The 21070-nt window shown below is 46.1% G+C and overlaps 1 long non-coding RNA gene across 1 annotated transcript; it reads left to right on the plus strand.

Annotated features, from left to right (window-relative positions):
* The first annotated feature begins 6401 nt into the window (after positions 1 to 6401).
* LOC148474840 (uncharacterized) lies at positions 6402 to 20786 on the plus strand. The gene is made up of 5 exons (XR_015872847.1): positions 6402 to 6507; positions 8308 to 8453; positions 13271 to 13435; positions 13523 to 13567; positions 20266 to 20786. It is a non-coding gene; the product is annotated as an uncharacterized LOC148474840 (long non-coding RNA).
* The last annotated feature ends 284 nt before the right edge of the window (positions 20787 to 21070 follow it).

Here is a 21070-nt window from a genome sequence, read left to right on the forward strand (position 1 = left end):
GCCCATAGAGCCGCCAGTGCATTTACAGCAGCCTATGAGAGTCAGACAGACTCTCATTGTCTGCTGCTGCGCCCACTGCAAGAGCTGGGCTGGAGCTCACTCATGAGGTCCGCCTTCCAGCTCCTGTAGTGGGTTATGGGAGAGATGTCATGACGTCTCTCCCATAATGCAGAGTGCGCCAGCCCGGGAGGACTGCGGTGGTGCAGACGGCGGCGTGAGCAGGAGCGGGGATTCAAGTTAGTTTTCTTTATTTTTTTTACTTGTGTGTTTGTCTAATGGGGTAGTGTATCAGGGGGGGAGGTGACCTCTACTAGGGACTACTACTAACGTATGGAGGTAACTACTATTGGGGGCACTGCATCGGGGGGGCTGTACTGGGGACTATTACTGGATAGGGGGATCACTACTGAGGGCCTGCATAAGTGGGACCACTACTGTGATCTGCATAAGGGGGACCACTACTGGGGGCACCGTATAAGGGGAACTAATGGCGGGCTGCATAAGAAGGACTACGACAGGGGGAACTGTGTAAGGGGCACTGCATATGGGGGATCACTACTGGGGGCACCGTATAATGGGAACTAATGGATGACTGCATAAGGGGGACCACTACTAGGGGTACTGTATAAGGGGCACTACTAAGGGCCTGCATAAGAGGGATCACTACTGGGGACATTGTATACTTGGGGTACTGTATAAGGGGTACTACTGGGGGCCTGCATAAGAGGTACCACTACTGGGGGCACTGCAGAGGGGGGACTGTATAAGGGGCACTGCATTAAGGTGCATATGGAATGGAAAGAAATGTTCAGAGTGACGAGATAGGGATGTGTGTCATGTTGACACTCCCCATTTTTAAGTGTCCACGCCCATTTTTTGTCACACGCACATAGGGGGGGTCCATTTTTAAACTTGTCCTGGGCTCCATATACCCTAGTTAAGCCACTGCCAGTGCTGTGACCAAATGCTTGATCCCAGCGCCTTAGTCCTGCAGTCCAGTGAGATGTATCCCCAGCAGGACACATAAGTGTCCGATGGTGCCTAAGGGCGCATGCGCACGACGGAGGGAGCTCCGTCGTGCGCATGCGCGAGACCCGGCGAGCGACGGGGAATCCGTCGCTCGGGGTCTCGCACCAAAGGGGGCGTGCTGTCGATGGTGAGTGGGCGTGCCGGGGGCATGGCTGCCAGACGGAGGCGTTCCCATGGGAACGCCTACCGTCTGGGTCCGGCCTCACTGACATCACTAGTGATGTCAAAGGGAGTGATTTTGGCTCTGATAGAGCCAAAATCACTCCTGGGCTTGCGGCAGCGAGACCCTACCGCAGGGTCTCGCCGCAAGCCCGATGGTCGCGATGGTCTTGACCATCGCGACCATCATCATGGACGCTCGCATAAGCTGTGGGTGGTAACCCACAGCTATGCGAGCATCCAGGAGGCCTCTCCAATGTTAGGTAGGAGGGCCCTGATTCCCAGCGAGCGCTCTGGTCAGAGTGTCCGGCTCTGAATCAGGCCCAGTATGTCTGTTTTCAGTGCCGGTGAAGGCCCAGCAGCGGCTGACATGTGGCGCCAGCTAATAGCTGAGTGCAGCTCATTGACCGCCGGCCATTGAAGAGGGGTGACAATTTGAATTTGAGCCAATCACAGTGGTGACAATTTTGACAATCTGAGCCAATCACGGCGTGCACCGGCAGCCAATAGAAGTCGGCCACAGTGAGCCATTAGTTGTAAGCCGCATCATGGCTGGCTACGCCCGTGGCGTCTAGCGTCAGATGTCTCTTGGAGGAAGAGTCAATTTGGCGGAAATGGGTGAAGAGCTCCAGCGGCCGTGGAAGAGTCAAAAGAGAAGAGCTCCAGCGGCTGCAGAAGACGCTAGGAGACACTGGGCTCAATAGAGAAGAGCTCTGACAGCGCCGCTACTGGCCAGAATGGGCCAGCGACAGAAAAATGCGGCTGAGGACCGGAGAGTACTGCAGTGGTTGGGAAGAAGAAGAGCGAATGAAGATCCTCACTGCATCCTCTCCCACCCGACAGGTAGACCCTCTTTGAGGCCTTACCATCATTAACCCCTCCCTAGACCATCAGATTGTTAGGCAGTAGGCACGTAAGGGTCATGAGGCCTTAAGCCTGTGGCACAAATAGGCGGGCATTAGGCCTGTGCTCCTAAGGCTATAATTGACCCTGGGCAATAGGCCCAGGTCACATAAATAAGTGAGGTGCCAACTTCTCATCTTGCCCTGGGTGCCAAACACCATAGTTATTCCCCTGGACCTTGGTCACTGCTACCTGGGTGAAGACTGCTGTGGCAGTGGGAGTTTGCCAGCTCAAGGTGAAGACTACAGGAAGCACTGAGATCGTGGGAGTCAACCCACCTCGGGTAAAGAACACATAGTAATTGTGGATGAACTAGGCTTAGTTCAGCCAAAGACTACTGGACTGGTAAATCTAATTGCATTGTACTTTCATTCAATTGCATGCTATTTTAATTGTCAGGCATTAGGCCCATGGCCACTGTGGGCGTTAAGCCCTAACCAGCAGGGACGGCCTTTGTTAGGCGGACAATAAGCCTGAGCCAGAGAGGGCACTAGTCCCACAAGGTATAAGGGGCATTAGGCCCTATAGGGTTAATTTGGGATCCACATCATTAACCCATTGTTAGGTGTCATTGATCCCCTAGAAGGCAGGCACTAGGCCTGAGGCAGCAGAAGATGATTAAGCCCTGTAGTACTGTTGTTCTGATTTGATAAGAATGTATTGAGGTTTGTAACCTTGTTACCTCGTCATCTCAGCTACTACAATCAGGCCTCCATTAAAAGGTAGGCTGTAGTAAGGTACCTGTTTGTGATTATGGTAATGTTTTGTAACTGCATTATTCCCTTGTCCTGTAACAATTATTGCATTATTGGTGTAGATGCATTGTTGGGGAGCATAGGTGTAGCATGGTGATATGGAGTGCACTACATCCACCTTGTATTGCTGTTGGCAGGGTGCTGATGTATGTATGAGTAGTCAAGTTGGTGTGTGTGGTCAGAGGCGTCACCTACCTTGGTGTCACCTGGTGCGGATGCTCTGAGTCCTCCTGCGCGCCATAGGCGTGTGCTCCCGGAAGGGGCGTGGCTTCGCAGGAAGGGGCGTGACCTCGCCCGTGAAGCGACACCCCTTATGTGAGCCGATCTTGGGTGCGTTACTGCCTCCCGTTCTCGTCACACAGTGGGCTTCCCCAGTGCTCCTGCAGCTGTTGGGGCAGCCCACATTCTCTCCCTGCCTCTCTCCGCGTCCTGGCATCATGGTGACACCATCCGACGGGGTGACACCAAAATAGCAGAGCAGCTGTGCTATTTTGGTGTCAAACCCTTCGGATGGTGTCACCCAGTGCGGCCCGCCCCCAGTGGCGGTTCTAGGGGTGGGCTAACAGGGCAGTCGCCCAGAGCGCCGGCCCCTAGAGGGCACCACTGATTCCCCAGGAGGGCAAAAATAAAAATCCCATAAGAAAAATAGAAAAAACCCCAGCGCCAGTCACCCCCGCGTTGATATTTGTTATCAGCGGGCACCCGGCTCCCTCTCTGCAGCGGCAGTCGAAGCTCACTCCAGAGCTCCGGCTCCCGCATAGAGCACTATGGGAGGGACGTCCTAACGTCATGAAGTCTCTCCCATAGAACCGTGGAACCGGAGCTCACTCCTGAGCTCTGGCTCCAGCAGAGAGCACTATGGGAGGGACGTCATGACATCTCTCCCATAGATCTGTGGTGGAGCCGCGGTCGGACCAGACGGCAGCGGACGCAGGAGCGGGGCCTAAGGTAAGTATTATGTTTGTATGTTTTATTTTTCAGAAGGGAGACATGGGGCATTACTACTGGGGGCATGTCTATAAGGGGGCATTACTACTGGGGGCATGTCTATAAGGGGGCATTACTACTGGGGGCATGTCTATAAAGGGGCATTACTACTGGGGACATGTCTATAAGGGGGAATTACTACTGGGTGCACTACTATAGGGGGCACTAATGGGGGCATTCCTACTGTGGGCACTACTATAGGGGGCATTCCTACTGTGGGCACTACTACAGGGGGCATTATTACTGGGGGCACTACTAATGTGGGCACTACTATAGGGGGCACCACTATTGGGGGCATTACCAATGGAGGCACTACTATAGGGTACTTTACCAATGGGGGCATTAACACTGTGGGTACTACTGAGGGCACTGCATGGGGAGCACCAATACTGGGGCCATTGTGTAAGAGACACCACTGCTGTGAGCATTCTATAAGGGGCACCACTACTGTGGGCATTGTATTAGGGGCACTACTACTCAGTACTGTGGACCTTGTGTATAAGGGGCACTAATTTGAGCATTGTGTAAAAGGGGCACCACTGTGTGTCATAACATGAATAAGGGACTAATGTGTGGCGTAATTTGAATTGGGGATACTGTATTATAGAGGGCATAACTGTGTGTGGCACAATGTATTATACAGGGCATTACTGCGTGTGACATAATGTATTATACAGGGCATTACTGCGTGTGACATAATGTATTATACAGGGCATTACTGCGTGTGGCATAATGTGTTATACAAATTCTTACTGCGTGTGGCATAATGTGTTAAACAGGGCATTACTGCATGTGGCATAATGTGTTATAAAAGCCATTACTGCATGTGGCATAATGTGTTATACAGGGCATTACTGTGTGTGGAATTATGTGTTATAAAGGGCATTACTGCACATGGCAATTAATCGCCACGAGGGGAGAGCTTGAGGGGAAGACCAGCACCTTCGTAAGTGCTGGGCACGCCGTACAGTGTGATGAATTGGGGGTGATCCGCAAGGACACACCCCCTTTCCGGAAGCGCATGCGCTTTCAGTGCAAGCTGAGGAACGTCTTCTAAAAAAAAGTTGGCAACTAAAAGTTGGCCCTAAGCTCTACAATGTCTAGAACCAGCCCTGCCCGCACCCCCCTTGTGATGCCAGTGTGTGTGGTAAACACTAAAGAAAGAAGTCAGTATAGTGAAGCCGTGTAGGTGGCTGTTGTTTTGTGTTTATCTGCAGGTACCGAGATCCGGATCATTTGTCCATTGCCCAAATGAATTATGCCAAAATCCTTGTTGGTGAAGGGAAATGGCAAGTGGGTCATGTGTACCTGACCCCCCTCTGTGGGTTCCAAGAGTCAAATTTATTGACCAAGGATAGTTACCCCTGCACAACTACACATACTTATTCAAAATGACAAATTATGGAGCCTGTGCCCGCTTTACTGCCCTATTCATACCCAAAACCTTCTTGGTCAAAGCAAATGGCAAGTGGGTTATATGTACCAGATCACCCTCTGTGAGATCCAAGTGTAACATTTGATGACCGAAGCTAGTTAACCCCTCCACAACTACAGCTTCTTATTCAAAATGACAAAATATGGTGCCTGTGCCCGCTTTACTGCCCTATTCATGCCAAAATCCTTGTTGCTCAAGGCAAATGACAAGTGGGTAATATGTACCAGACCACCCTCTGTGGATTTCAAGTGTAACATTTGATGACCGAAGCTAGTTAACCCCTGCACAACTACAGCTTCTTATTCAAAATTACAAATTCTCGAGCCTGTGCCCGTTTACTGCCCTATTCATGCCAAAATCCTTGTTGGTCAAGACAAATGACAAGTGGGTCATATGTACCAGACCACCCTCTGTGGGTTTCAAGTGTAACATTTGATGACCGAAGCTAGTTAACTCCTGCACAACTACAGCTTCTTATTCAAAATGAGATAATCTGGTGCCTGTGCCCGCTTTACTGCCCTATTCATGCCAAAATCCTTGTTGCTCAAGGCAAATGACAAGTGGGTCATATGTACCAGACCACCCTCTGTGGATTTCAAGTGTAACATTTGATGACCGAAGCTAGTTAACCCCTGCACAACTACAGCTTCTTATTCAAAATGAGATAATCTGGTGCCTGTGCCCGCTTTACTGCCCTATTCATGCCCAAATCCTTATTGTGCCAGGAAAATAATAATTGTAGACTGTGTAAGGGACATAATTCTTTGTTTACATAGCATTAGTTTAGTGATCTAACTTTATTTAAATATTTAAATGTAACATTTTCTGAATAAGAAGCTGGAAAATGAATAAGAAGCTGGAGCTTGAATAAGAAGTGAATAAGAAATGAATAAGAAGCCAACTTCAGCCTCGTCAATAATTGGCAGTACATAGAGGAACACAACTACTGGTGCGGGGGTATATCAGTACAGTACACATAATAAGAAACAGCACTGCATTATACATTATACATTCGGCCAGTACTCAGTGTGAAGTACAATAAGTACATACTAGAGCTGTATAACTGTTGTATATAATATACTAGCACGCAAAGAACTACTCCCCAAAAAGGGGGAGGAGCGGATGACGCCACCAGCACGGGGCGGAGCGTAATGCGGAAGTGTGTTCCAGCAGCAGCAGCAGTGGTGGTCTCAGCTGAGGGTGCTGATCGCTGTGTCCCCCAGCGGTCCCCTGAACTTGGTGAGCATGGCGTATCACGGTGTATGCGGCACAGTCTGTGTGTACCGCTCTGTATGCTGCGTGCAGGATCCATAGGTGCCTCAGAATACACCAGCCCTATGGGATTGCTCCAGAATATATCTACTGAATAACTATGTAGCGCTGTGGGGGTGCCGAGGGATAGCTGCTACAGGGAGCATATATAAATATATTGGTGATATGGTCTCTGATGTGAATATAGTGGTGATTATATATATATATATATATATATATATAAATATATCATACACACACTCGATGAGGGTGTGCCACCTCTGTGCCTTGTGTTGTAGTGGAAGGGGCATTATTCGGTGGCTGCTGCTAACTGCTTCTAGCAGGGGGCAGATATCTGGGCCTTCAGTGTAAATAAAGAGTAATCATTGCCTGAGTTATGATGGGAGATTTGCATGAATGCTGCCTGTCCAAGTGATAGGGAGAGTAAGCTGCCTGGGCGCCAGTTCTTGCGTTCACAACAAATTTCTGATGGAATACTTTCCCCATGCAGCTCAGGGGGTTCTCATTTCCTCTGGGCTTGTTATACACTACATAATAATTTTATTTAAAAGTGCTGCATGTTTGCAGAATAAAAACACATGATCCAAAAATAAAGACGTAAAAGCAAAGAGCGGAATGAAGCAAATAGAGCAAAGCACTGAGCAGTATGGCAGATAGGGCTGCTTCCGTGAAAGGCACGAGTAATAGGTAAGTCTCTCTGAGTAATAGGTAAGTCTCTCTGAGTAATAGGTAAGTCTCTCTGAGTAGTAGGTAAGTATCTCTGAGTAATAGGTAAGTCTCTCTGAGTAATAGGTAAGTCTCTCTGAGTAATAGGTAAGTCTCTCTGAGTAATAGGTAAGTCTCTATGAGTAATAGGTAAGTCTCTCTGAGTAGTAGGTAAGTCTCTCTGAGTAGTAGGTAAGTCTCTAGGCTCATTGTAAAGAGAAGGCCCCTTGTATTCACAAAATTGCAATTTCAAAAGAGTGCGGGCCCCATATTAAGTATAGGAGGTTCTAGGTAATGTTAACTGTCCTTTACCAGCTGGTGGAGGAAAGAGGATCACAAACGACATACAGTACTTAGGATCCTGGTTCTTTAGGGCCTCGCTTAATTATCAATAATCCCATCTTGAAATAGGTTCACTATGTTCCAGCAGCCGGTGAAGGGAACATGTAACAGGTGCTATGTGGCAGGAACAGGGCTGGCTTGTTAATAGACTGTGACTTCTCTAATGGAACTGTATTATACGTTCAACAAAGCAGCCTGGATCAGAATGTTGTTTTGTTCCTACAGTACTTTTATTATATTTTACAAGCAACTCCACAATATATTATACATTACACAGAATGCTATCTAATGCTAAGTACTGCATCTGTAATGCTGAACAAGATAAACTGTACGGGGCAGCTGGTGGTAAAAACCAAAAGCCAAACAAATCCAAAACTAAGACAAATAATTCCGGGGACAAATTGTCAAATCCTTCCTGTGTTGTCCCTGGAAGTTGTGTGTAACCAGCTGTTGGCTAAAGGTGCATACACACACACACAGGCTGCTATTGTTCTATTCCTATTACTGGTATGTTAACCCCTGCAGCATGGGAACACTGGGCTTTGATCTGTTTTCCATCAGCTGGTTACCTGATCAGAAAACTGGCCAAGAGGCCCAGATCAACATCCATGTATAGCGTGGGATAAGGGAGTGGATCATTAACGGAGCTAGGAGGCGCTGGTACTGTGACCCTGTTCAGCCAGACCTACTTTATTTGTTTTCATTTTTGTTTTTCTCCAGTGAAGTAAGTTCTGAGTTCCTGGCACTTCTTCCATATGTGATCTGGTATTTACCATTAAAGCTGCACGGAGATGTGTGCCTTGCTCGCTGTGCAATACGCCTCGTGTATGTCGGGAGATGGTGCATGGTATTGACGTAGCATAAAGGTAACAATCCAAAGTTTACTAAGGCATGTTTTTTATCATATTTAACTTGATGCAAATTAAGGATGTCACTTCTAAGCTGCCGATTCCTTTAAGTAAATCTAGTTTAGTTTAAGGGGGCTCCTGTGAGGTGGCTGAGACAGTAGAGGGGCCTGGAGGAGTATTACATCTCACACATAAACCCTCACGTACTATGTCTCCCTCACCTAACCCAGCAGCACATTTTTGGCATGACTGCAGGTCAGGAGCAGAGTTCTGCACATTATCACTCCCTGACATAATGGAGAGGATAGCGTGCACACTGTATGTGACCCACCACACAGATAGAAAGAACTGTGAGGCTTCATACACACCCTGGCAGCACTGTAAGGGCTTAGTAAGAAAAAAGTACAGGTAACGTAATATAGCTGCCAGAAGGAAAAGAATACAGGTGCAGAGAGCGCTAGCATAAAGGCACATACAATGCAGAAAAACAACTGCACAAATGGTACTACTATTCAACTACACAGACTCAGCGTGTGGTAGGCTATAGTGCTACATATGCTGACCACAATGGAGGAGAGGTATGTAGGGGGACCCGGGCTCCGCACTGCCTGCAAGATCTGCGACTGAGGGCAGTATTCAATTAGCGGCGAAAACGGACGTTTTTTTTTGCCCTAGGTGAAAATGGATGTTTTTCGACAAAAAATGGCGATATTTTCGGCAAAAACACAGGCGAAAATGCAATTCGCAAAAAAAGCTGGAGATAAGTTTTCTCCATCCCAGACCAGGTGGAAAATAATGCAAAATCGATATTTTTGGCTAAGGGTTCTGAAAGAATTCCCCACATTTTTAGTCAAAACTAGGGATTTTGCTTTTTTTTTTTTTTTTTTGCCTGGTCTGGAATGGAGAGAACTTTTCTCCAGTTTTTTTTTTTTTTTTTTTGCCAATTGTGTTTTAGCCTGTTTTTTGGCGAAAATATCGCCTTTTTTTTTGGCCGCTAATTGAATACGGCCCTTAGCCTGGAGAAAATGGCCGCTAGAGACCTCAGAGGGGGCGTACCCGGAGGAGGAGAGCTGCCTCAGCCCAGCCAGACCGCAGTGGAAAGGCGCGCTGAGGAGAGGGGAGGAGCCGGCTGTTAACAGGCTGCCTCCCCTGGCCGGCAATTAACCCCCGGGACACTGGAAAGCACTTCAGCCTGTGTCCCTGGTGGTCTGAGTGGCAGCGCAGGGAACTGAATGCCTGGCTCCACATGCCGTCATGCCTGGAGGGTCCCCAACACCCAGAGTAAAAGGATTGCTTCCAGCAGGTCACCGCATGCAGTGACCCGCCGCTTACCTGCTCCCCGTGAAGTCCGGCCCCAGTCCAAGGATACTCGCGGGGTCCCTGCTAGCTCAGACCCCGGAGTCGCTGCCGAGATCCCCGGTTCAGTACCTGCGTCTCGGCGCCGGCGGGCTGACGGAGCGGCAGCGCGGACGTCTTCTGGACTGTCCGCTCAAAAGAACTGAAGAATCTTCAAAAATCTTCCAGGGCTGGAAAAGCCCCACTGTGCATCAGTGACCCGAGTCTGGCCGGGCACCAACAAAACTGAGGTGCCTAGGGGTGGGGGTATAGAGGGAGACCCAGTGCATCTTGGGAGAAATTTAACTATGTGGTGCCCGGATGACTTTGTCATCACCTATACCCCAAAGGTCTCCCTATGGACTTTGTAGAAAGAGAAATAACAAAGGTAAGTTCTTACCATATCTCTAATTTTTTTATTTTGTTTACAGTTTAACCCTTATATTCTCTATACTAATGTGGTCACCCACCCATGAATCCTCTCCAGGGGCCAAATGTAATAATAGGGTGAGTGTTTAGAAAATGTGAGAGTTTGGCAGTAAAACTTGACCAATGTGAGAGTTTATCTTCAAAATGAGAAAACATCTGGATAAGCGTTAAAATCGTGAGAGTTTGAGTCTAAAAACATGCGAGTTTGCCTGTTCTCGGATTCTATTACATTAGCAGTAATCTCTCACACTTTTTAAACTCTGCCAAACTCTCACTTTTTCTAAACGCTCACCCTACATTTGGCCCCAGGTCTGTTTCGTCTTTCTGTGATGTGTCCAAAATTATGCCCCGTATTTATGATGTAGCCTAGCTAGTGACTTCTACAATGTTAATATTATGTTTGCATTACATGAATTTATCTACTTTTGAATCATCCCTTCTACACCATAAATATGACTTTATTAGGCCTATTTTGTATAGTATAGGTCCATAGCAGGGGTGGGGAACCTTTTTTTCTGGCGAGGGCCATTTTGATATATATAGCATTATATATACGCCCCTCTGTATGATGTAACACGGGAGCAGGGTCACTATCGCCGGTGATTACACCAATGTCCGGAGCATCCTGAGGATGCTCCGTGGAGCTGTAAGGACAGCGGTGTGACCATCTGAAGTATCCTAAGGACGCTACAGGCGGCACTGCTGCATAGATTCTGGCTGCAGGGTGCCATTCTAGGCACACTGCTAGCCAGATGAGGCTAGCAGAAAAAAAACTGAGGGCCAGACCAAATGATTCCAGGAGCCTTATATGGGCCCCGGGCCTAAAGTTCGCCATCCCTGGTCTATAGTATATTATTTCAGAGTAGTATCTTCATGTGTAGTTGGAGCATTCTTGCTGGGCTGCCATCTGGTAAAGTGTGTGATGTGCAACATTGACTGTATTTGTTAGCTGTAATGTTGTGTTAGCTGCCAACATGCAACACTACATTCCTAAAAATGGTTCAGTGTGTTCTGCCTGCTGACCTTTGTGTCTGTTTGTAACCGTAGGGGGCATATGGTTAGGTCTGTTCTAGGTTGCTGCAGACTGGTGACTGTCCTATTATAAAACTCATCTCTTTGATCGTGGCTGCAGAAATCCAATGTACCTAAACCTTCTTAGCTGCTAATGCCCTTATATATTGGGGCTAATTGTGTAAATCTCTATCATGCATCACCCTGGGGCTTCTTAAATATAGAAACGATTATTAGGGGAACTGATGATTCTGTGGGTATATTTCCAGTTGTAAATTGTATTTTCTCTGCTGTATCTCCCCATAATGGATGGAGATGTAGTCACAATCCTGGCACATGTGTAGTCACAATCCTGACCATCGACATCGTAAATAGTGGGAGGACAGGGAGGGTTAGGATTAGGCACTAGGGGGGGGAGGGTTAAGGTTAGGCACTAGGGGGGGGAGGGTTAAGGTTAGGCACTAGGGGGGGAGGGTTAAGGTTAGGCACTAGGGGGGGGAGGGTTAAGGTTAGGCACTAGGGGGGGGAGGGTTAAGGTTAGGCACTAGGGGGGGAGGGTTAAGGTTAGGCACTAGGGGGGGGAGGGTTAAGGTTAGGCACTAGGGGGGGGAGGGTTAAGGTTAGGCACTAGGGGGGGAGGGTTAAGGTTAGGCACTAGGGGGGGGAGGGTTAAGGTTAGGCACTAGGGGGGGGAGGGTTAAGGTTAGGCACTAGGGGGGGGAGGGTTAAGGTTAGGCACTAGGGGGGGGAGGGTTAAGGTTAGGCACTAGGGGGGGGAGGGTTAAGGTTAGGCACTAGGGGGGGGAGGGTTAAGGTTAGGCACTAGGGGGGGGAGGGTTAAGGTTAGGCACTAGGGGGGGAGGGTTAAGGTTAGGCACTAGGGGGGGAGGGTTAGGCACTAGGCAGGCTGGGTGAGGGATAGGCACTAGGGGGGGCGTTATGTTCAGGGTGCGGGGGGGGGGGCGGTTAGGGGATGGGGAAGGGTTAGGATACCTACCGACAGGTGTCTGTATCCTGGGATGCGTTCAATCCTATAGATTGTAAGCTTGCGAGCAGGGCCTTCCTACCTATATATCTGTTTGTTATTACCCAGTTTTATTCTGTTAATGTTCCAATTGTAAAGCGCAACGGAATATGCTGCGCTATATAAGAAACTGTTAATAAATAAATATCCTGTCAGATGGGATTTCTGCGGTCAGAATGCCGGATAAGTAGCGGTATTAACGGGAGGGTTCGGTTTAGGGTGCGGGCAGGGGGAGGTAGGTTTAGGCATAGAGAGGGGAGGGTTAGGATACCAACTGACAGGTGTCTGTATCCTAATCCTGTCGCTATGCTGGCGTCCTGTACCCATCCCGGTATACTGTCGTGATGGCGTCTGGATTTTGACCGCTGGGTTCCCAAGAGCCAGAACCTTGTACCCAACCCCCAAAATATAATCCTATTCTAGGGTATCCTATGTTGTGCGCCCAAGATGGATGCCTCACCAGGTACTTGTGTGGTTGGGTAAACAACTCGCGGAACTGACTATTCTGTAAGTATCTTGTTTGTATACTGTGTATTTGTACTATGTATCTCCCCATGTGCAAGTATAGCTCCTTATATTGCTCTTCCTTCCCATTGTAACATATGTATTCCACACACGATGGATGGCTGCCTAGCCAGGTACTTTCGTGTGTGGGATGTATAATTTGAGGAACTGTAGGCATCATGTATTTGAATTTTATATTAATCCACTGTAACTATTGTAGAACGCTCAAGATGGCTGCCTCCTTTGTAATATGGTGTCTTTACAGCAAATATAAAGTGCTCTGAGTCTGAAATGCATGCTGCTCTCATTAAGTTGTACTTCATCCTGTCTTATGTATACACCATGTGCAAGAGATCCATCCAGTGCTCCTGTTATTTCTTATACAGTCCAGTCCCTAATTTCTTGGTCCCTTGCAGAATGAGGGGTGACTGTATTTTCTAACAATTGGCAATAGGAATACTGTAACCCTAATATTGCTGACTGCCTATTACAGCTATGTCTGCCCCGTCTGTAATACTACGTTCTGTTACAGGGCCTGTCGGGGTGAAGGTCTGACCAGAGGCAGAATGGTTTGTGAGTTTTTCCTCCTCTCCTCCATTTGGTTCGTGGTCGTCATATTTTGGATGGAGACGATCAGTATGTGGCTGTTTCTTTGCCATTTATTTCAGGACAGAGCCCTGTATCAGTGGGGAGACAGGTGAGTGTGGGGCTGATTATAGGGTCTATACAGGGGGACTCAGCCCAGCACTCCGTGTGTAATAGTCCTCTTCTGTCTCTTCCACAGGATTTATGTCACCCACCCTGACCAGATCATGTACATAATTATTAGGTGAGTGAGCACAGCGTGTGCACTGTATCTTACGCCTCATAATTTTACACTTTTATATTTAGAACCTTCTCTCAAACAGACCCGTGATGTGTAAACACTGGCTGAGGGGGACACTAGGGCTGTATATTGCACCTAATCCAGAACTGAAGTTCAAAATAGAAAGTTTCCATCCAATGAGCAGTAGAGGGAGCGAGAGAATTAGGAACTACAGCCTCTCTGCTCCCATCACAGGGACAGTAGAGACCATTGTCCTCAAACCCTCCCCCACACCACCACCACCAGTTTCCTATTTTCAGTAGTGTCCTGTTTCTACCTCTAGGGGCATTAGAGAGTTCACTCTCCTCCCATCACTATCAGAAGTGCGTTTCCCCTGCATCTTTGTGCCACAGCCAGTGGGGACGGAGTCTCTTTGCAATGTGACCGACCTTACATACGCTGTGTGTATTTGGCTTAATGCGCATTATTGGTGTGTTAAAATAACACACTGTGTTATTACAGGAACAAGATACAAATTTAACTTTTTTGCTATATTGCTGTTTATTGGGTCATTATTGACTAGTAAAATAGTTATAACATTGATGCAATGTAGTATTAAAATGAGTGCATGCATTGATGTGAACTAGTCACATTTGTTTAATTTATTTTAATTGGCTCTTTAGGGATCTGAGTAGCGTCCCAACCTCACTTAACACATAAAAGTCCCTCAGTTGAAGTCCCATTGGCAGCTGTGAAGGGAGAATCCCCTATTATGCGTTCCTCTTGAAGATAAGTGGAGGTCTAGATTAAATGTTTGCTTCAAGTTTTATTAAATACGACTTCTCCCAAAGCAAAGGTCACTGAGATCAATGGGTTCAGAGTTTTGTGTTATAGTTCTCTGAGTACTTTCAGGTTGTATAAAATACTGGCACCAATCGCTCTAAAATCTGATCTGTAATTATTTGTAGATGTGCGCCCCCTGGTGTCCAAACTGAGTACTTGGCAACAAACTTTCATTGGCTGATGGAAGATTGAACACTTTGTTACAGGATAAATGCTACATATTTATTTTGCATCCTTTTGAGGATGTTGGGGTAAAGTGGTGAAATCCAGGAGTATGGGATTTTTACATTTGAAAGTCTTGTCCTTCTCCTCTATGCCCTGTGCCTGCCAAATACTTCAGTTTAAGTAAAAATGCCATGGAGTGTTGTGGCTGTCTTATGTAATGCCTAGAAGAGGGGTTTTACAGACTCCAAGAAGTTCATTACTTCTGCTATTCATCAGACTTACCTTAGGGCTGGGCAGCCTGTTCCAGAAAATATCATTCTACTAGATCAGTGCTGCCTCCTGGGTGGTGTGGCCCTAGGCTTCCACCGAGCAGCTGTTAGGGCCGTCACCTGGTCCTTCACCAGATTCTACAGGTATCATGTGTTAGCATTCAGAGGTATCAGATTTGGAAGGAAGGTGCTTCCACTGAGCGTACCCACCCTTAGAGGCAGCTTTGGTATGTACCTAGTATCCCCCAATAAGTAGAAAGAGAATAGAGGACATTTTTGTATCCTTTTCTTTGAGCCTTTTGGGGAACACTGGGTGCCCACCCTCACACTTTTATTCTTCACTACATTTGGTGTTTCTAGAACAACGTTGTTATTTTTCTCCCTTTTGTACGTTCATCACTGTACTGTTTTGTGGGGCTTGGTTAAACATTACTGGAGTTCCTGGAAGGTGCAAGGTATAGAGGGAGGAGCTACAGATAGGCTTTTAAGTTTAGAGTGTCCACACTCCTGTATTCCACCACTATATCCAGGGGCGGACTTAGAGGTCAGGCTGCTCCTGCACACCACCATCCCCATCACGTCACTGCTGGGTCCATCACTTTTATGTCAGGGTTGGTACCAAAGCCCCCGGACTGCGGAGAAATCTCCAACCTCATCCCCTTTTTTCCCAAACCACAGTTCGCCGCCTGCGATTCCTCCCCTCCCTCCCCGGGAATTGTAAGTTGTGATGAGAACAACAACAAAAAATGCCTATTTGGGTTGTGACGAAGGGGGGTCTTTTGTACCTCCCCCAGCCAGGACCACCCTAGGTGCGTCCCTCACATGCCTAGTGGGAAATCCACCACTGACTCTTTCCCAACATCCACCAATGGAATCAAAAACATTTAGCACAAGTGTATGAGAGAATTGCTGATTTTTTGTTTTTTTTCTGTTTTCCTCATTAAATGGATTAATGCAAATGCATCTCAATTCTCAACTAAACTATAGCTTGATGATCTATATACATTAGACCTCTGTGAAAATATGGCTCCCAAAGAGCCCTAGCTCTTGCATGACTCATTCAGTCCGTGGCTAGTGCAGAGAACCTCTCTAATACCCCTTTTACAGCAGAGCTAAAACCCAGGGTATTACAGGGTTAAACCGGGTTGCTCCTAGGTGTAATCCAGGGTTGGATTCCTGGGTCGAGTGACCCAGGAATCCAACCCAGGTAACTTGCAGGGTTTTACACTGGAACAACCCGTGAAACCATGCAGTGTAAACGGAAACTCTGGTCATTCGACCCTGGTCCCATTTACAGCATGGGGACTTCTGGGTTTCTTGGTGCTTGGAGATTGTCACCCGTGTGCAGTGTGAACGGCACTGATCCGGGAATAATCCGGATCGGCGCCGCAGTAGGAAAGATCTGTCCTGGGTCTGACCCGTTTTGGAACTGTTCCAAATCTCGGGTCAGAACCAGGATTTAGGTGTTAAACAGTATAATGTACACATTTTATGTTATTCCATCGAGAAACTGCACGGCCATGGAAAGACGTAAACATCACCAGTCTTCTTCATGTCCACCATGACATGTTTTATAAACATACCAGTCTCCCTGCATGAGATGGAGCACAGTGCAGTGTCTGAATATATATCAGTCATACAGTGGAGGCAGATGGAAACAAAACAATAATGTGATAATAAGTTCTTGCGCCAATCCTGTTCCAGATAAAACGATCTTGTGCCAAAATCCTTTCAACCAATGAAATCTCCACTTGCAAACACTAAAGTTCCATAATGGATTGTATATGCACCAATATAAATATACAAACAGTATAATAGAACAGATTCTTTATCCTAAGATATAACACATGTAGAAATTGGAGATGGTGAAAGTCTCACACAGCTCATACAGCGGGTGGGAGTGTTAAAACAGTTTATAGACCTCTTCACTTCATCCCAAGACCATAATATGTGATCACCCCCAGAAAGAGTGTGACCTAATAACGAGATGCTTACATGTGGAAAATGTACAGACCCCTCTTGTTAAAATAATAGATGATTCTTACATGATTCATGTAAGGCTTACATGAAAACCATTCAGTATAGGCGCATAAAGGTTTCTTTCACATCAATGCGAGTAAGAACGCCCAGATAAGTATATAAAGAAACTTCACATGGTGTAGCATATCCAAAAATAAAACACACTTTAATAGAACATAAAATAAAAGTGGGGATAATCCTCTGTACCAGATAGATGTGCAAGGGATCACCTGAAAACGGGAACCAGCATGGAAATGAAACCTGGGTGTTCTGAAGCTGGAAGTGTAGTCTGGATCTGAACCGGTAGCAGAAGGTTAATATCTCCCACAGTCACTCCTCCAACTTCATATCCTTGTAAGAGGGACAATAAAGTTATTCAAAATCACCTGACGTGGGAGCCATCCCGTCCATTGGAAAATACAATCAAACCATGGGAACCACACAAAGTTTAATTTTGCAGTATGCATGAAATACATAGATGTAAAAAATGGAGATAATATAAATTCATGAGTAAAATAAAAAAATAAAAAATATGATGATGAAAATAACTCCATAATTAACACCTGCATAATAAAATATATATCAGAAATGAGATATGACATTAACATACTAATATAAATACATAGACGAAATGTTATGAAAATATAAAAAGTGCTATAAAAACCATTTGACTTCAAAATCGTGGTTTAAACCCGCCAGCTTTAAAGTGTTTAAGGGGTCTATTTACTAAGCAGTGTTAGGAGACAGTGAAAAGTGTTAAGGTACCAGCCAATCAGCTCCCAACTGTCATTTTTCAAACCCAGCCTGTGAGATGGCAGTTGGGAGCTGATTGGCTGGTACCTTATCACTTTTCACTCTGTCTCCTAACACTGCTTAGTAAATAGACCCCTAAATCATAAATACATCTCATCTCTCTCTGAGCTAAACGGACATCCCTATTGTTTGTCCTACAATTTTCTTTAACTAAAGAAATCCCACAAAATCTTTTGATACCCTTAAGTGAATTATTATGCTTAACCTTAAAATGTGCAGAAAATGGATAACTATCTGATCCTTTAAGGATATTTCTCGCATATTCTGCCCATCTGTTCTTTAATGGTCTTTTTGTCTTGCCCACATATACCATGTTAAAGGTGCATTCAATAGCATATATGGCATATCGGGTATTACGTGTGATGAAATCTGGAATTCTATGACTCCCTTCCTTGAGTCTGAAATTCTATCAACTTCCGGCAATTCCTTGGGCAGGTTTTACAAAGCTTACACTCCCCGCACCTATAAAAGCCCTTGTTTCTAGGAAGAAACCTACTGCCATCCATGGGTAAAGCGCTAGACACTAACGTATCTTTGATAGTCGGAGCGCACCTATAGATAAACTTGGGCTTTGTAGATTACATTTTGCCCAAAGTCTCATCTTTAAGGAGTATTCTCCAGTTGTTCTTGATGACTGTTTATTAAACGAGGTGCAAAAAGTCATGCTGAATTTTTCATTTTTGGCGTAGCTTATCTTCAGTGCTTAAAATGGTCCTAGAGAAGTGGTGGAACTCACCCCCACTCGACGGGGGTTTATTTATTTATTTTTTAAAAGGACAGCCTGCAATGAAAAAAGGGTGTGGTCTCAAAAGAAAGGGGCGTGGTCACACAATAGTATTCCCAATTCAAATTACACCACACAGTAACACAATTTTGATTCACATTTCACCACATAGTCGTGTCCCTTATTCATGTATGACACACAGCAGTGCCTCTTTTACATAATGCCCACATTTGTGCCCCATATAAACATAATACCCACTGCAGTAGTGCCCCTTATGCAATGCCCACAGCAGTAGTGACCCTTATGCAATGCCCATTGTAATGGTGCCCCTTATGCAGTGCCCTCAGTAGTGGTAGTGCCCCTTATGCAGTGCCCATAGTGGTAGTGCCCGCACTGATAGTGCCCCCAATAGTGGTACCCCTTATGCAGTGCCCACAGTGGTAGTGTCCCTTATTCAGTGGCCCCATATGCAGTTCCCCCAGTAGTGATAGAGCCCCTTATGCAGTACTCGCAGTGGTAGTGCCCCCAGTAGTGGTAGCTCCCCTTATGCAGTGCTCACAGTGGTAGTGCCCCTAGGAGTGGTGCCTCTTATTCTGTGCCCCCGGTAGTGGTGCCCCTTATTCAGTGCCCCTGATGGTTCCCCTTATGCATAGCCCACAGTAGTGGTGGTGCCCCATATGCAGTGCCCCTAATGCAGTGCCCCCAGGAGTGCTGCACCCTGTATAAGTTATGCCCCCTAAAGTGAAGCCGCTTAAACAAAAAAAAAACAATACTTACCTTAAGCCCCGCTCCTGCATCCGCTGCCGTCCGGTCCGCCTGGCTGCTCCTCTGAACTATGAGAGAGACGTCATGATGTCTCTCCCATAGTGCCCGTGGGGGGAGCTGGAGCTCAGAAGAGAGTTCCAGCCTCCGGCTGCTGCTGGCGCTGCGGCGAGGGAGCCGGGCGTCCGCTGGTAACAAAATCGCAGCGGTCGCCCAGCAAATGGAGCCTCCCTGCTGGGCTGAGGTGGGTCGGAGGAGGCAGAACTGGTTCCGTCTCCAAATAGAAGTGACTGAACGCATTTCCGACCCACATTAACCCATGCTTATCTTTATCTTTCAGTAATTTACCTCTATCCATAGCGGCAACATCTATAACTGTTTGGTTGAGGGATTTTGCCTTATAGCCTTTTTGTATAAACTTTACTTGCTTGATGTTGAAGGGTACCTTTATCTGAACCGTTACTAACTGGCCCTTCGGTACTCCATCAAGCCACTGTGGTAAATGGTTGTTTTCCTTATTAATGTATGTGTTAGAGTCAGTGGGTTTGTTGTAACTGTGTAGTGTTCATTCCAATGCTTGCAATGCATCCTATTCTATAAGCTCTAAAGACATTACTCTGTACCTCACTGTCGCCAATAGTTTGTTCTGAATTGATTTACTGCATTTTCATAATGATTAGTTCAGCTTACAAAATAGCTGTCCATCCTGTATGCTTCAAATTGTCCCTCAGTGACATCACCAGGCCACAGTAGATAGGCTGTGCTAAACTGAATATTGGGGCAATTCACAAGATGGCTGCCTCCATGATGAGTAGTGCACTTTAAAGTCACACCAGCATTCTATTTTTTTGTGATAATTTGTCCACTGGGGGCACTGTTGCTAATGTGGTCTATGGCTGATACCTCAACAGCAACTTGCATGTACAGTAATCATAACTTGCAGATTAATCGGGTTCTCTGTACAGAATGAGTTGTGTTTTACTGAAAATCAAAACAAACAAACAATGGAACTATACTTAGAAATCAGGTAGCACATTGGATAAGGTATGTGTACTGGTGTATTTTGCACCATGTCTAAGCATGATGTATTATTTTATAAGGAACGTGATTAGTTTTATCTCTTACAGAGTTGATTCGCTGAGGTAGCCCCGCAGGGCGGCGTCCCCCGGACAAGAGTGGCGAATGGGGAAATATTGGACATTTCACTCAAACCATGAAGGGAAAAGATGCAATTTTAAAAATCAGTATTTTGTAAATTTTGTTTTTATAATGACTAAATAGATGGAATCCAAAGACCTCCAGTACTATAGTGAGGAACACGGACTCTGAGGTCTCATTCTGTGCTCGGCAACGGACAGGGTAGAATCGCCTCTCGCTCTGGTGGTCTCGCTTCCGTCACCTGTCAGCCTGGAATCTGACATCCATCAAACATGCTCCTCTTCGGGGTGAGATGTTCTAGCGTTTGATCACAAAGAGAGAACGGGTCCCCCTATACATTGTTCCTCAAATATGGTCTCCTATTTTTGTTACAAAATGTGCACAGCACAAATTAAATCGATTATCTTTTAGCAAATGCCAATCTGTTGCAGTATTTCTTCAAATATCTTGAAAATCTTTTTTTGTCAATAAATATTGATTTTTCTTATTAAACAAGGTACCGAAGTGTGATCTATTCTAATGGCGTTTATATGTTTTTAGACTTCATATCAGTATGTAATATTTGTCTTCATTACAGTATACTCTAGTTCAGTACATAAGGTGCAGGTTAGGGAGGGGGTGAGGTTTCCAAGTAAACCATTTCTTGTCTGGGAATCTCTGCAATGATCCCTGATGAGAGATATATCAGTAGAACTATTATATTTCTATAATAGTTGATAATATGACTGCATTGTTTGGATTCCACCGTCTTCCCCTTTTTTATCCAGTCCCTGA

The sequence above is a fragment of the Taudactylus pleione genome, unplaced genomic scaffold (genome assembly GCF_031769625.1).
Source record: "Taudactylus pleione unplaced genomic scaffold, aTauple2 ptg000809l, whole genome shotgun sequence".
In the NCBI taxonomy this organism is placed as follows: Eukaryota; Metazoa; Chordata; class Amphibia; order Anura; family Myobatrachidae; genus Taudactylus; species Taudactylus pleione.